Source organism: Cherax quadricarinatus, chromosome 36, assembly GCF_038502225.1.
Source record: "Cherax quadricarinatus isolate ZL_2023a chromosome 36, ASM3850222v1, whole genome shotgun sequence".
NCBI classification, from domain to species: Eukaryota; Metazoa; Arthropoda; class Malacostraca; order Decapoda; family Parastacidae; genus Cherax; species Cherax quadricarinatus.
In genome coordinates this window covers 26,660,621-26,677,219 of record NC_091327.1, presented here as the reverse complement: position 1 = coordinate 26,677,219, position 16,599 = coordinate 26,660,621, and the positions used below count along the sequence as shown (strand labels likewise).

General features: G+C 43.9%; 1 protein-coding gene across 1 annotated transcript in view; it reads right to left on the bottom strand.

Annotated features, from left to right (window-relative positions):
- The window catches only part of LOC128691301 (tyrosine-protein kinase transmembrane receptor Ror), a 250,972-nt gene that overhangs the window by 73,975 nt on the left and 160,398 nt on the right, over positions 1 to 16,599 (bottom strand). The gene's annotated exons all lie outside the window — the stretch shown is intronic.

Genomic DNA, 16,599 nt, shown 5'->3' with positions numbered 1-16,599 from the left:
GGTACCTTACCCTCTTCCATACATTTATTAAATAATTGCACCAACCACTCCAAAACTATATCCCCACCTGCTTTTAACATTTCTATCTTTATCCCATCAATCCCGGCTGCCTTACCCCCTTTCATTTTACCTACTGCCTCACGAACTTCCCCCACACTCACAACTGGCTCTTCCTCACTCCTACAAGATGTTATTCCTCCTTACCCTATACACGAAATCACAGCTTCCCTATCTTCATCAACATTTAACAATTCCTCAAAATATTCCCTCCATCTTCTCAATACCTCTAACTCTCCATTTAATAACTCTCCTCTCCTATTTTTAACTGACAAATCCATTTGTTCTCTAGGCTTTCTTAACTTGTTAATCTCACTCCAAAACTTTTTCTTATTTTCAACAAAATTTGTTGATAACATCTCACCCACTCTCTCATTTGCTCTCTTTTTACATTGCTTCACCACTCTCTTAACCTCTCTCTTTTTCTCCATATACTCTTCCCTCCTTGCATCACTTCTACTTTGTAAAAACTTCTCATATGCTAACTTTTTCTCCCTTACTACTCTCTTTACATCATTATATATATATATATATATATATATATATATATATATATATATATATATATATATATATATATATATATATATATATATATATATATATATATATAAATATATATATATATATATATATATAAATATATATATATATATATATATAAATATATATATATATATATATATATAATTATATATATATATATAATATATATATATATATATATATATAGGTTACTGAAAGCAGTGAAGAGTTTTTACGAGGATAGTGAGGCTCAAGTTAGAGTATGTAGGAAAGAGGGAAATTTTTTCCCAGTAAAAGTAGGCCTTAGACAAGGATGTGTGATGTCACCGTGGTTGTTTAATATATTTATAGATGGGGTTGTAAGAGAAGTAAATGCGAGGGTCTTGGCAAGAGGCGTGGAGTTAAAAGATAAAGAATCACACACAAAGTGGGAGTTGTCACAGCTGCTCTTTGCTGATGACACTGTGCTCTTGGGAGATTCTGAAGAGAAGTTGCAGAGATTGGTGGATGAATTTGGTAGGGTGTGCAAAAGAAGAAAATTAAAGGTGAATACAGGAAAGAGTAAGGTTATGAGGATAACAAAAAGATTAGGTGATGAAAGATTGAATATCAGATTGGAGGGAGAGAGTATGGAGGAGGTGAATGTATTCAGATATTTGGGAGTGGACGTGTCAGCGGATGGGTCTATGAAAGATGAGGTGAATCATAGAATTGATGAGGGAAAAAGAGTGAGTGGTGCACTTAGGAGTCTGTGGAGACAAAGAACTTTGTCCTTGGAGGCAAAGAGGGGAATGTATGAGAGTATAGTTTTACCAACGCTCTTATATGGGTGTGAAGCGTGGGTGATGAATGTTGCAGCGAGGAGAAGGCTGGAGGCAGTGGAGATGTCATGTCTGAGGGCAATGTGTGGTGTGAATATAATGCAGAGAATTCGTAGTTTGGAAGTTAGGAGGAGGTGCGGGATTACCAAAACTGTTGTCCAGAGGGCTGAGGAAGGGTTGTTGAGGTGGTTCGGACATGTAGAGAGAATGGAGCGAAACAGAATGACTTCAAGAGTGTATCAGTCTGTAGTGGAAGGAAGGCGGGGTAGGGGTCGGCCTAGGAAGGGTTGGAGGGAGGGGGTAAAGGAGGTTTTGTGTGCGAGGGGCTTGGACTTCCAGCAGGCATGCGTGAGCGTGTTTGATAGGAGTGAATGGAGACAAATGGTTTTTAATACTTGACGTGCTGTTGGAGTGTGAGCAAAGTAACATTTATGAAGGGATTCAGGGAAACCGGCAGGCCGGACTTGAGTCCTGGAGATGGGAAGTACAGTGCCTGCACTCTGAAGGAGGGGTGTTAATGTTGCAGTTTAAAAACTGTAGTGTAAAGCACCCTTCTGGCAAGACAGTGATGGAGTGAATGATGGTGAAAGTTTTTCTTTTTCGGGCCACCCTGCCTTGGTGGGAATCGGCCGGTGTGATAATAAAAAAAAAAATAAAAAAAAATATATACATACATACATACATACATACATACATAAAATATATAAATAGAAGATATCTTAGCATCAATAACAGAGAAGTCACAGCTTCAAACTAAGTAAAAACTTAATATTGACTTCAATAAAATGGTATTCTGCTGGAATGTGGTTGGTGGAGGCGGTAGTAAATGTTGCAACCACTGGAAAATTTAATGTAATTAATAAATTACATGACAAACAAAAACACTTGGACACCAGAAGCATAGCTCGACTCCAATAACTTTAAGAGAGCAGTGGACACACTTACTCTGAGTAGCTGGCTGCATCCTGCTCAGATATGCTGTTTCGCTCACTTGCGTGAACAAATTCACTTTCTGAAGAGGGTGTGCTCGTGCTCATGGCTGCCAGCTCATCCAGTAGATCCATCTTGGCTTTACTTTTCCACTTGTTTTTTATTTTCTTTTTCCTTTTCTTTCCCCCTTTCCTCTTTTCCCCATTTTCAGCGGCCACCACATGTAGTATGACCAAAATGAGCAGTACCACTGCCACCGTCCGCCTAAGATCCATACTCAGTGTGTGTTCAGCACCACAGACCACCACAGGGCATGTGTTCCACGCCACAGGGAATCACTGGGAATGTGTTCATCCTCAGGGCGTGCTTAGTACCATATAGAGCAGCTGTCGGCACCACGGGTGAAGGTTAAGAGGCGATCATTAATGTATAAAGTGGTAGAAGGTAATCTAGACTCCCTACAGCCTCTTTCACCCAACCAGATCACAATCCTTCACCCTCATCACTACCCATCCTCCCATTCCCTTACAGTTATTCAGTCACTATGTTGGAAATACTGAACCGTAGAATCAGACCGAATTGTAACGTTCGGTTCTCAAAACCATCACCAGCGAGTCGTAATGACTAATTAACTCGGGAAGAATACAATTGAGGCCACGTATGATGTGCTCTGTGTACACTATCACGGTGCTACAGTAGCAGCCACCATCAACAACCAGAAATGAATAACGTAAATTAACCTACAAGTCTGTGGGAAGCGTCATGCACTGATGGAGAGCCATGATAGCCGTCATGCGGGCGGAGGATGCAACAAGTGCTGTTCTTGCAGACACGTCAGTACTCAACACTCTATGACACTTAGTCGGGGCTCCCTTTTAGGTGGCGTCGAGTCAATATTGTTCAGTAGAACAATGCTTTAAAGTGCAAAAATTAGTTTTTAAAATGTTTCTGGTTGATTTAGGTTTGACTATACCAAGAGCAGATTGCGACCGTCTGCATCAGAGCACACTAATATATGAATACATGTTGCCAATTGCGGCCACCTCTGCCTCTCGTTTCTGCACGTCTGGCCTCCACAGCTGCCTCTCTCCTTCCCTCCCTGCCACCCACCCGCTCTTACTGCCTCAGGTACGCACACGTCAATACGCTTAGTGTTCGTTTCCAGAGCCTAGTATTGCGCCCGGGCGAGACGGGTGCTGTTGCCACGCCGGCCTGCAGCTCACTCCCTCCCTCACCACCACAACACACTATACACACTGCACTTCCTCGTCCACATACGCTGACTGAACGACATTCGGACATCGATGCCAGAGTTCGCTGTTCTCTCCTTCCGTTTCTACCCTGCCTTCACGTTTTACTGTAGCTGTAATTTACGTTCAATTTCGATTGCATCTGGTATTTGTCAGCACTGAGGTCAAAATTCTCACCTCGTTTCACAGTTTTATTTTTTTTCTGATTTCTAGCCAGAAACAAAATAGTGTCATTCGGTCAATAAAAAAAACGATTGAGCAAATACAGGAATGAAACAATACAATTTGAGACTCGGCAGAATGAAAAACGATGAAAACACACTAATGCAAAGAGAAAAAAAAAAGTGTATCTGAGCGTCTCTCCCCTCTAGCGGTTGGTGAGAGGGGTGGGAGAGAAGGGTCGAGAGGGGAGGTTAGAGAAGGGGACAGAAGGGGAAGGGGAGCGGGGTGAACCATTTATTTACGTAGCGGAAAAAGAGGTTGATCGAACAACAAAACAATGGCCAGTACGCCCCCGCTCACCAGGCTGGTGTCAGCCTAAGCGCATTCACTTCCCTGCAGCAACGCCTACTACGTGTCAACAGAGGAGTACTAAGGGATTCCCCCGGCAGTAGTAGGTGCTTCATTCACTTAACGCAGACGCAGAGGGAGAAAAGCATGAGGGAAAGGGGGGAGGGGAAACTGAGGGAAGCTCCAGCATTACCAGGGGGCGGAGAGGGGCACCTATCAGGCCTCCCCACTTTATCACTCTTTCACTACTTTTGTATTTGCCCTAATTATCTCTAAGGTAAGGGAGGGAAGCTACTAGGCATAATGGAGATTCCGTTAGTGATGGCTCGTGTTAGAGAGCTCGTGTAGGAAACAAGGAAATGACTGGTTGTCGAATGTGATCTCTAAGTAAGGACGGCCTGGGTGTGGCGTGGCTACTGTCTCACCGCTAACTTATTATTGGTGCTTGGTGTGTGTGTGTGTGTGTGTGTGTACTCACCTAGTTGTACTCACCTAGTTGAGGTTGCGGGGGTCGAGTCCGAGCTCCTGGCCCCGCCTCTTCACTGATCGCTACTAGGTCACTCTCCCTGAGCCGTGAGCTTTATCGTACCTCTGCTTAAAGCTATGTATGGATCCTGCCTCCACTACATCGCTTCCCAAACTATTCCACTTACTGACTACTCTGTGGCTGAAGAAATACTTCCTAACATCCCTGTGATTCATCTGTGTCTTTAGCTTCCAACTGTGTCCCCTTGTTACTGTGTCCAATCTCTGGAACATCCTGTTTTTTTCCACCTTGTCAATTCCTCTCAGTATTTTGTATGTCGTTATCATGTCCCCCCTATCTCTCCTGTCCTCCACTGTCGTCAGGTTGATTTCCCTTAACCTCTCCTCGTAGGACATACCTCTTAGCTCTGGGACTAGTCTTGTTGCAAACCTTTGCACTTTCTCTAGTTTCTTTACGTGCTTGGCTAGGTGTGGGTTCCAAACTGGTGCCGCATACTCCAATATGGGCCTAACGTATACGGTGTACAGGGTCCTGAACGATTCCTTATTAAGATGTCGGAATGCTGTTCTGAGGTTTGCTAGGCGCCCATATGCTGCAGCAGTTATTTGGTTGATGTGCGCTTCAGGAGATGTGCCTGGTGTTATACTCACCCCAAGATCTTTTTCCTTGAGTGAGGTTTGTAGTCTCTGACCCCCCTAGACTGTACTCCGTCTGCGGCCTTCTTTGCCCTTCCCCAATCTTCATGACTTTGCACTTGGTGGGATTGAACTCCAGGAGCCAATTGCTGGACCAGTTCTGCAGCCTGTCCAGATCCCTTTGTAGTTCTGCCTGGTCTTCGATCGAGTGTATTCTTCTCATCAACTTCACGTCATCTGCAAACAGGGACACCTCAGAGTCTATTCCTTCCGTCATGTCGTTCACAAATACCAGAAACAGCACTGGTCCTAGGACTGACCCCTGCGGGACCCCGCTGGTCACAGGTGCCCACTCTGACACCTCGCCACGTACCATGACTCGCTGCTGTCTTCCTGACAAGTATTCCCTGATCCATTGTAGTGCCTTCCCTGTTATCCCTGCTTGGTCCTCCAGTTTTTGCACCAATCTCTTGTGTGGAACTGTGTCAAACGCCTTCTTGCAGTCCAAGAAACTGTGTGTGTGTGTGTGTGTGTGTGTGTGTGTGTGTGTGTGTGTGTGTGTGTGTGTGTGTGTGTGTATGTGTGTATGTGTGTATGTGTGTATGTGTGTGTGTGTGTATGTGTGTATGTGTGTATGTGTGTATGTGTGTGTATGTATGTGTATGTATGTATGTGTGTATGTGTATGTATGTGTGTATGTGTGTGTGTGTGTGTGTGTGTACTCACCTATTTGTACTCACCTATTTGTGGTTGCAGGGGTCGAGTCCTAGCTCCTGGCCCCGCCTCTTCACCGGTTGCTACTAGGCCCTCTCTCTCCCCGCTCCATGAGCTTTATCAAACCTCGTCTTAAAACAGTGTATGGTTCCTGCCTCCACTACGTCATTTTCTAGGCTATTCCACTGCCTTACAACTCTATGACTGAAGAAATACTTCCTACTATCTCTCTGACTCATATGTGTCTTCAACTTCCAATTGTGGCCTCTTGTTTCTGTGTCCCCTCCCTGGAACATCCTGTCTTTGTCCACCTTGTCTATTCCACGCAGTATTTTATATGTCGTTATCATGTCTCCCCTGACCCTCCTGTCCTCCAGTGTCGTCAGGCCGATTTCCCTTAATCTTTATTCATAGGACATTCCCCTTAGCTCTGGAACTAACCTTGTCGCAAACCTTTGTACTTTCTCTAGTTTCTTGACGTGCTTTATCAAGTGCGGGTTCCAAACAGGTGCTGCATACTCCAGTATGGGCCTGACATACACGGTGTACAGTGTCTTGAATGATTCCTTACTAAGGTATCGGAATGCTGTTCTCAGGTTTGCCAGGCGCCCATATGCTGCAGCAGTTATCTGATTGATGTGTGCTTCCGGAGACATGCTCGGTGTTATACTCACCCCAAGATCTTGTGTGTGTGTGTGTGTGTGTGTGTGTGTGTGTGTGTGTGTGTGTGTGTGTGTGTGTGTGTGTGTGTGTGTGTGTGTGTGTGTGTGTGTGTGTGTGTGTGTGTGTGTGTGTGTGTGTGTGCGCGCGCGCGCGCGCGCGCGTGTTCACCTATTTGTGGTTGCAGAGGTTGAGACTCAGCTGCTGGCCCTGCCTCTTCACTGACCGCTACTAGGTCCTCTTTCCCCCTGCTCCATGAGCTTTATCAAATTTCGTTTTAAAACTATGTATGGTTCCTGCCTCCACTAAGTCACTTTCCAGACTATTCCACTTCCTGACAACTCTGTGACTGAAGAAATATTTCTTAACATCCCTTTGACTCATCTGAGTCTTAAACTTCCAATTGTGATCCCTTGTTTGTGTCCAATCTCTGGAACATCCTGTATCTGTCCAACTTATCTATTCCTCGCAATATTTTGTACGTCGTTATCATGTCTTCCCTAACCCTCCTGTCCTCCAGTGTCGTCAGGCTTATTTCCCTTAACCTTTCTTCGCAGGACATTCCCTTCAGCTCCTGAATTAGCCTTGTTGCAAACCTTTGCACTTTCTCTAATTTCTTGACGTGTTTGACCAGGTGTGGGTTCCAAACTGGTACTGCGTACTCCAGTATGGGCTTGACGTGCACAGTGTATAAAGTCTTGAAAGATTCCTTACGGAGGTACCGGAACGCTATTCACAGGTTTGCCAGGCGCCCATATACCGCAGCAATTATCTGGTTAATGTATGCTTCTGGCGACGTACTCGGTATTATACTCACCCCTAGATCTTTCTCGTTGAGTTAGGTTTGCAGTCTCTGACCGCCTAGCCTATAGTCTGTCTGCGGTCTTTTTTGCCCTTCCCCGATTTTCATGACTTTGCATTTGGCGGGGTTAAATTCAAGGAGCCAGTTGCTGGACCAGGTGTCCAGCATGTCCAGGTCTCTTTGTAGACCTGTCTGGTCCGCATCTGATTTAATTCTCCTCATTAACTTCACATCATCTGTAAACAGGGACACTTCTGAGTCTATCCCTTCCGTCATGTCGTTCACATATACCAAGAATAGCACTGGTCCCTGGACTGACCCCTGTGGGACCCCGCTCGTCAAGGGCGTCCACTGTGATACCTCATCACGGACCATGACTCGCTGTTGCCTCCCTCTTAGGTATTCTCTGATCCATTGCAGTGCCCTTCCTGTTATATGTGCCTGTTCCTCTAGCTTTTGTACTAATCTCTTGTGAGGGACTGTGTCGCAGGCCTTCTTGCAGCCTAAGAAAATGCAATCAACCCACCCCTCCCTCTCACTTTTTACTTCAGTTACCTTGTCATAAAACTCTAGTAGGTTTGTGACACAGGATTTGCCTTCCATGAATCCGTGCTGTCATTTATAACCTTTTTACGCTCCAGGTGCCCCACCACTCTCCTGATAATCTTCTCCATGACTTTGCATACTATACACGTGTGTGTGTCTGTGTGACTGTGTGTATCTGTGTGTGTGTGTGTGTGTGTGTGTGTGTGTGTGTGTGTGTGTGTGTGTGTGTGTGTGTGTGTGTGTCTGTGTGTGTGTCTGTGTGTGTGTCTGTGTGTGTGTCTGTGTGTGTGTGTCTGTGTGTGTGTGTCTGTGTGTGTGTGTCTGTGTGTGTGTGTGTGTGTGTGTCTGTGTCTGTGTGTGTGTGTCTGTGTGACTGTGTGTATCTGTGTGTGTGTGTGTGTGTGTGTGTGTGTGTGTGTGTGTGTGTGTGTGTGTGTGTGTGTGTGTGTGTGTGTGTGTGTGTCTGTGTGTGTGTCTGTGTGTGTGTCTGTGTGTGTGTGTCTGTGTGTGTGTGTCTGTGTGTGTGTGTCTGTGTGTGTGTGTGTGTGTGTCTCTGTGTGTGTGTGTCTGTGTGTGTGTGTCTGTGTGTGTGTGTCTGTGTGTGTGTGTGTCTGTGTGTGTGTGTCTGTGTGTGTGTGTCTGTGTGTGTCTGTGTGTGTGTGTCTGTCTGTGTCTGTGTGTGTCTGTGTGTGTGTGTCTGTGTGTGTGTGTGTGTGTGTGTGTCTCTGTGTGTGTCTGTGTGTCTGTGTGTGTCTGTGTGTGTGTGTGTCTGTGTCTGTGTGTGTCTGTGTCTGTGTCTCTCTGTGTCTGTCTCTGTCTGTCTGTCTGTCTGTCTGTCTGTCTGTCTGTCTGTCTCTCTCTCTCTCTCTCTCTCTCTCTCTCTCTCTCTGCCTCAATCCTCTTCTGTTCTTATTAATCTCAAAAGTTTTACGCCCTCAGTCAACAATAGTACACACAACTCGATCTCCACTGGTAGGTCACTGACATATACTGATTCTTGTTACACTTTACCACCCTGAAACATCTGCCCATACCATCACCTCTCTTGTCTTCTGTTCATTAGGTATTCCTTGATCCACTCTAGTACTTATCCTTATCCCTGGTTTCTCCTCTAATTTATGACTCCATCTCTAGTATGGGATACAATGTCAAATGTTCTCCCATAGTCTAAGAATATGCAGTCGACCCATAACTTTCTCGCTTGGTTTTCATGTGATATTCTCGATTTTCATTCATACTTTGATTAAGAATATTCTGATTAAGAATACTGAGTTTATTATTTAGATTGGAGAGGGCAGGAAGGAGCTGGGAGGGAAGATGTGAAATTATAGTGGTAAAGAGAAATGAAGCTGGAAGGAGGATGGAAAAAATACTGGAATAGTATAGCGAAAATGTAAGAGAATGAATGGGAAGAGAGAATGAAAGGGTAAGTGGAATTAGGGAAGAAGTGAGGTGAGGTTGAGGATAACAGGAATAGGTTGGTGACAGTTAATCCCAGTTGCTGATTGTTAGTGCCGGCCGAGAAAGGTTAGGTCGCAGGTAAGGGATGGCAGGGGATGGTTGAGAATGAATGGGAATGGCTGATGATGGCTGATGGGAGGGCAGAAGATGGCTGAGGATGACAGGGGTTGGCTGATGATGGCAGGGGATGACTGAGAATGGCTGAGGATGGCAGGGGATGACTGAGAATGGCTGAGGATGGCAGGGGAAAGTGACAGCATTTTGATATGAATCAATGGCGCGGAACTGCAAGCCCCGAGCGTTGTCTTTACCTTTACTATACCTCTGATGGGTTTAGAGAGTTTTCCCTGTTTCCGCAGCCCGGGATGCTTGCCTGGTCAACCAGGCTGTTGTTGTTATTAGTAGTACATGTAATACAGTTATCGTGCTCTCTATCCCTTTTGTAAATAATGACAATCATGTTTATTAACCATCACACAAACAACTTTTCATTTAATTCTCAAGTTAGGTCCATTTTTCACTCAGAGAGAGAGACTGGGCAGTCATTTTCCCTGACATTTCCTAAGTTGAAAATTATTGGTGACCTTGCCCGCGAGAGCGAGAGGGGGCGAGAGAGCAAAAAAGAGAACAAGAGAGCGAAAGAGAGTAAGAGCAAGAGAACGGGGAGAGAGAGAGAGAGAGAGAGAGAGAGAGAGAGAGAGAGAGAGAGAGAGAGAGAGAGAGAGAGAGAGAGAGAGAGAGAGAGAACGAATATGTTCACTACCACTAGTGGGTCCCTCCCACCTGTGGCGATGCCTCCAGCTGTTGCACCTTTCTCCTGATTCCCGTACATAAATGTCTATTCTCCTGCCTCTGCTTCAGTTTGATCCAAGGATGAGCGAGTGAATACTTCCTGTCCAAGTTCAGGGACTAGGTACCTCAAACCTTCCATCGTCTACACCATGTAATCTCTGTACTGAATTAAAAAAAAAAAAACACTGATCAAAACATGTTGCATACGTGTTTTATTCCACAACTTGATTAGATACAGTGGTTAGAGCCAGGCTGTGTTTGATGCGAGGCGAGGGAAGCCAGGGAAGTGTGTGTGGCACTAAGAGGACTAGACGAATCATCGTGTTGTAAGTGCTGTACTTTTTTCAGCCTTAGGACGATCAGTGAAACGCACGCACGAAATGAGGCTCGAGGTAAACACCATACACAGCTTCATGAGTAGATATGATCTTGCCCTAAATACTAAGACTGTGAAAAAAACTTTTTTCTAGTCCAGTGGCAGATCGAAGAGCAAGGCTCGACCCTCGCGTATAACTGGATAAGTACTCACAGCGCACACAGATTGCAACCAAACAGTCCACCATGGGTTCGAATCCTAACCGTTGTGAGGAATAACTGGGGGTATTTCCTCACAAGGAGATGTACCCACTAAAGTATTCCTCACATAAGGAATATCTCAGTGGATATCTCCCCTGTGATGGATAGCAAGAAGTATTTTTCACACCGTTCTGCGAGTTGTGGATAATCGTACTGCTACGATTTCGTGAATCAATGTTAAAATGTAATCCGTAAAAGCCGTCTGTCTCTGGGGTCTGCTTCATCAGCTGACACAGTGGAAAACAAAGGCGGGTCTGTATGCGGAGGTGCATAAAGGGGAGAGCACCATTGCATGAGAGGTAAACATGGGAGAATACACATACGTTAGTCTGTCTCGCGCCTCACCCCATCAATCCCTCCACCTTAACCCTTCCATCTCAACTCCAAGGGTGCCTATAACATAGAGTTTTGACCTTAAACACGAGGTTAGCCCCTCTTCAATGAAGAACGAGGTAACAACACTAATGAGATGGAAGGTGACTGCTGAGTTATGGCGTCATCGACCATGGCCGGGCACATGTGGGCCACCTCGTGAATATTTCCACGGGGTCGAGGAAACATGTCAAGCCTTCCTACACAGTATTCATTATTAGTGGAGGCGGCACCCAGGCTCCTCCAGGTACCCTGCAGTAGTGGCCAGAGAAATTCCACAGGGACATGAACCACAAGATCAAATGATTCAGCGTTTAGGTCTTAAGAAATGGGAATGCCAGCATGAATGAAGCGTGGTGGTGGTGATGGGAAAGTTTTTGTGGGGAGAGGTTGTGGTGGGGTGAGGGTTGTGGTGGTGATTAGTGTGTGGTGGTTGAGGTGGTGGGAATGCTATTGTGGTAAGTAGGTGTTGATAATTGTATTAAGTGATTATGGTGATGCTGGGTTGTGGTGGTGACGATGATTTGGGTTATGGCGGTGTCGAGGGTGGGTGATGGTGGTGCACTGGTGGTGGTGATGGTGGTGCACTGGTGGTAATGGGCAGCGTGTGGGTTGCATGAGGGCCGGGTTCTCCCTCACCCTGAGCCACACCCATCCGCTTCTCTTGCTAATTCGCTCCCGTGGGTCAGATAAAACGACAGCGATTTGTAGCAAAGATTCATCTGCCTCTCTTATCCCTAGGGAAGTTGAGGCTGCTGTCTCATCTGTCTTCCTCATCTCCGTGGAGACTGAGGATGCTGACACAGCAGCCTCCCATCACTGGGAAGGCCGAAGATGCTGACACTGCCTCCCTCATCTCTCTGGAAACTGAGGATGCTGCCTATCTGCTTCCTGTGATGTTTCCACTAAATATACCTGCCCTTGCCCATCTGAGGGAAAAGGGGAAAATAATACAAGGAGTTCCTTGCACTGACTACAGCCAGAGTAAGGGCAGTTGACCTCACTAAAGCAGAGAAGACTCAGCCGCATTAAAGTGTGGAATGGGATAGAAAAGACTGAATTGTCTCAGGTTTTGGGAGTGAGATTTTATCTATTAAAAGTGGCTGGTTTTGAGAGGTTGAAACGACTTCCGAAACCAGTGATGTTAGACGTAATGGAAGCAACAGTGAACTATTAACTGTAATTTAATGTCTTACCAGTGTATTTTGTAACCTCACTCGCATGACAATTACAGGTCATCTGTAATTCTCCTCCTACAGTTGTGATATTACATTCCAGTTATTTTGGTTAAAGGTTTAGAATAAAAAACTAATTGTGTATTTGCCATATTTCCAGTACTAGTATTAATGGTTTAGAATTAGATAAGAATTCTCTTTAGTAATATCTCCTTTAATTTTACTGGAGACGTGGCAGTAAAGTGAATAAGCGTTATTGACTGGTGAGGAGAAAGCTTCACGTCAACTATAAAGTGTCAATGAAGATTCCCACATGCTGCAAAAAAGTGTCTAATTTTTCAACTTAAGTTTTCTCTACCATTTACATCAGAATTAAGTGGTATTTCAAGTAGTCCACCAAGGGGGGTGAAGAGGTTCGCTAGCAGCACTGGGGACAGCAAGTGGATTAATTGGACTAGCGAGGGGAGATATGAAGGCTCATACTTTCTCCCGAGTCTGAGACTCCCTCAACACTGCGGAAGCTGAGGATGCTGCCTCCCACATTGCTGACGCTATGTTTAAAAACACTGCTTCCCCCCACCTCTAGCAAGGCTGAGTCCAGGTCTTGAATTGTAAGGAAATGTTTTCCTTGCAGAGGCACTCTCGCTAACCAAATAGCCAGCAGTTCATAAAGGGAACAAAAGCGACTCCTCCTGACTAAAGTCTCGCGTGAACAATGAATGAAGTTTACCACCAAAACAACTCAGAATTTATCGCCCATAAAATCATACCAAATATACATAGTTTTGAGAGTGTAATGTAGTTAGGTAATCCCGTCACCCTTTGCCTAGACGAGGGGGTCGTCGCCCTCTGCCCACGATGAGCAGGGCGGCACACGCGCCGCGTAATGTGAAACAGCAGGAGGGGGACACTATCAACAATGCTACGTAATATCCTGGAATACTGTGTAATAAACTGTCATTTATCACACACTTATTCTCGCATCTTGACGGCCAGAAAGGGTGGAGAAGCAGCAGCAACAATAGCACGTGCACAAGGATGCCAACGCGTACACGTGTGTGCACACGCATAAGCACACGAACAATCAAGAATCACGAAGATGTTATGAAATACTGAAGCCTCAGAGTGGTCAGGAAAAGGAATGACCTGGTTAAGAAGAGGCACGATAACGCTCACGAAGGCAGGAGAAAGAGAACCCAGTATTGGCCACATCGAAAGGCAGGGCCAGATGCTGTAAATTTTCAGATACAGGTACACACGAACACAGTTACACAGTTCTCATATATAGCAGCGTATGTGTAGATTATCACACAAATAGGCGAGGGCAAATAGGTATGCATGTACACATACACGCACGTACAGACATATTAGCACACATGTACACACACACACACACACACACACACACACACACACACACACACACGGTTCATTACTGATTCCTATAGTCAGGTGCACACGTACGAGGAATATGAAAAATACAGGCTATTTTATATGACCTGAGGTGTCCTTTTTTGGGGGCTGTCCCCCCGAGGGAGTGTTTAGGACACAGAGGGATGGGCTCAGTGGTCGCCCAGGGAGGAATACAGCAAGACGCGAGGGATGAGATGTACAAGCCAAGGAGAGGGAGACTGAGAGCAAGACACCAACACAATCTGTTACTTTGGATCATTTTGATCCCTAACAATTTAAGTTTTCTTTATGTTTTATTTCCCATACATTTTTTTTTGTTGTTGCGTTCAACCATGTGGGTTTTACTCTATTCATTTCGTTGTTCACTTTCCGCCTTTCGCACTCTCTTACGTTACCATGGCAACACTGCTGGTTTCCATCAACCTTTTTCTGTCACTTTTTTCTTCTTCCTTTTCCCCCTGTTACGTAATGATGTTCTTTTGTGGTTGTGGAGCTGTCCTCAGCTATGTTTACTCTATTTTTATTTGTAATATATATATATATATATATATATATATATATATATATATATATATATATATATATATATATATATATATATATATATATATATATATATATATATATATATGTCGTGCCGAATAGGCAGAACTTGCGATCTTGGCTTAAATAGCAACGTTCATCTTGCCATATAGGACAAGCGAAAATTTGTGTATGCAATAATTTCGCCAAAATCATTCTGAACCTAACGAAAAAAATATATTTCACTGTGTTTGTTTAGTATTAAATTATTGTAAACAAATCTAAAATATATATGGTTGGGTTAGGCTAAAATTAATTGTTCTTGTTATAAAAAGGTTTGGTAAGTTTTCTAAGATGCTTTTGGTGCAAAACTAAAAATTTTTACATTAACATTAATGAAAAAAATATATTTTTAAACGTATAAGATAAAATTTTAGAAAAGACTTAATTTTAAATGAGTTCTTGCTAAATGACCAGTTTTACATATTCGGCACGACACACACACACACACATTATATATACATATACATACATACATACATACATACATACATATACATATATATATATATATATATATATATATATATATATATATATATATATATATATATATATAATTGTAACTGTCGTGCCGAATATGTAAAACTGGTCATTTAGCAAGAACTCATTTAAAATTAAGTCCTTTCTGAAATTTTCTTTTATACGTTGCTGCAAAATTAAAATTTTTTTAATTTTGCAGCAAAAGAATCTTAGAAAACTTACCTAACCTTATTATAACAAGAGCAATTTATTATAGCCTAACCCAACTAAATATATTTTAGATTTGTTTACAATAATTTAATACTAAACAAACACAGTGAAATATATTTTTTTCGTTAGGTTCAGAATGATTTTGGCGAAATTATTGCATACACAAATTTTCATTTGTCCTATATGGCAAGATGAAAGTTGCTATTTAAGCCAAGATCGCAAGTTCTGCCTATTCGGCACGACATAACCATGATCGAGTGGTACTGAATCAATAACAACACTGCGACTAGCCGAGGACTCGAACCCATGTCGTTTTGTCCCGCCTCATGGTGAGCGAAAATCACACATGACGTTCTAACCCTCTGGACCACCAAATCCTACAAGAATCAAGCACCCAGAAGAGCTAGGTGTTTTACCTTGATCCGAGGACATACGATGGTGTGAGTGCCTCTGAGCCAATTTCATTCTACTCCCCGTTTGGTGCATTAGCCTCCACAATCAGTACAATAATATAAAATACTGCTTGTAGAGGCTAGTAGAATGAAATTTGCTCAGAGGCACCCACACCACCGTATGTCCTCGGATCAAGGTAAAACACCTAGCTCTGCTGGGTGCTTGATTCTTGTAGGGTTTGGTGGTCCTGTGGGTTAGAGCGTCATGTGATTTTCGCTCACCATGAGGTGGTCCAAAACGACATGGGTTCGAGTCCTTGGCTAGTCGCGTTATTGATTAAATACCACTCGTTCGTGATTACAAAACACACACACACACACACACAGCAGAAGACGTGTTAAGGACCCAAACCCGTACTATTCACGTTCCAGTCAGGCTGAAATATTAGATATACGGTGGCCATACCTACTATTCTGTTAAAATTAAGCACAATCATCACAACAAAGCAATGGCTGATATTCTATTTAACGGTTGACACCATAGCAGCAACAGCAAGAAGAACCAACACAACCAAAGCTACTGCTGCTCATAGATTTCAACCATAAGTGCGAGAACTGTGACCAGAAACGTGGATAAATAAGATAAAGGTGGTGGTGATGGGATACTGTGTCAGCATGTCAAGGACACGACACGAAAGAGGAGGGGATGAGCCAGCAAGACTGAATCTTTTATTTACCCTAAATGCATATCATATAAGTGTATGTTAGCAACCACATATCACTCAATTTTTGAATACCTTGTGGAAGAAAACAATGAAGGGAAAGCAGCAAGTGGGGAACAGATTAACCCAGACTTCGGAAGAGGAAATTTTGCTAGAACAAGTAAAATCTTGAATGAAGCACAATGGAAAAGGGAACTGAAAAGTAGACGAATGTGACGTACCTACCTGTGAAGTATTTCAGGTAGAATTGATTTTGGGGGTCACCGCCCCCGCACCCTAGTCCCAGACCATGACTCCAGACTGCTGGCTTAATCGATCAGGCTGTTGGTGCCAGCTGCAACATATGCACCTACACTGTGGTTGATCAGGAAGACTATGAACTCGTGCAAGTTCCTCTTGAAGACAGCCAAGGGTTTATTGCTAGGTCCTCTTATGCACAAAGGAAGTTTGGCGAGTCTTGGTCCCTTTACATTTACAGAGTTCT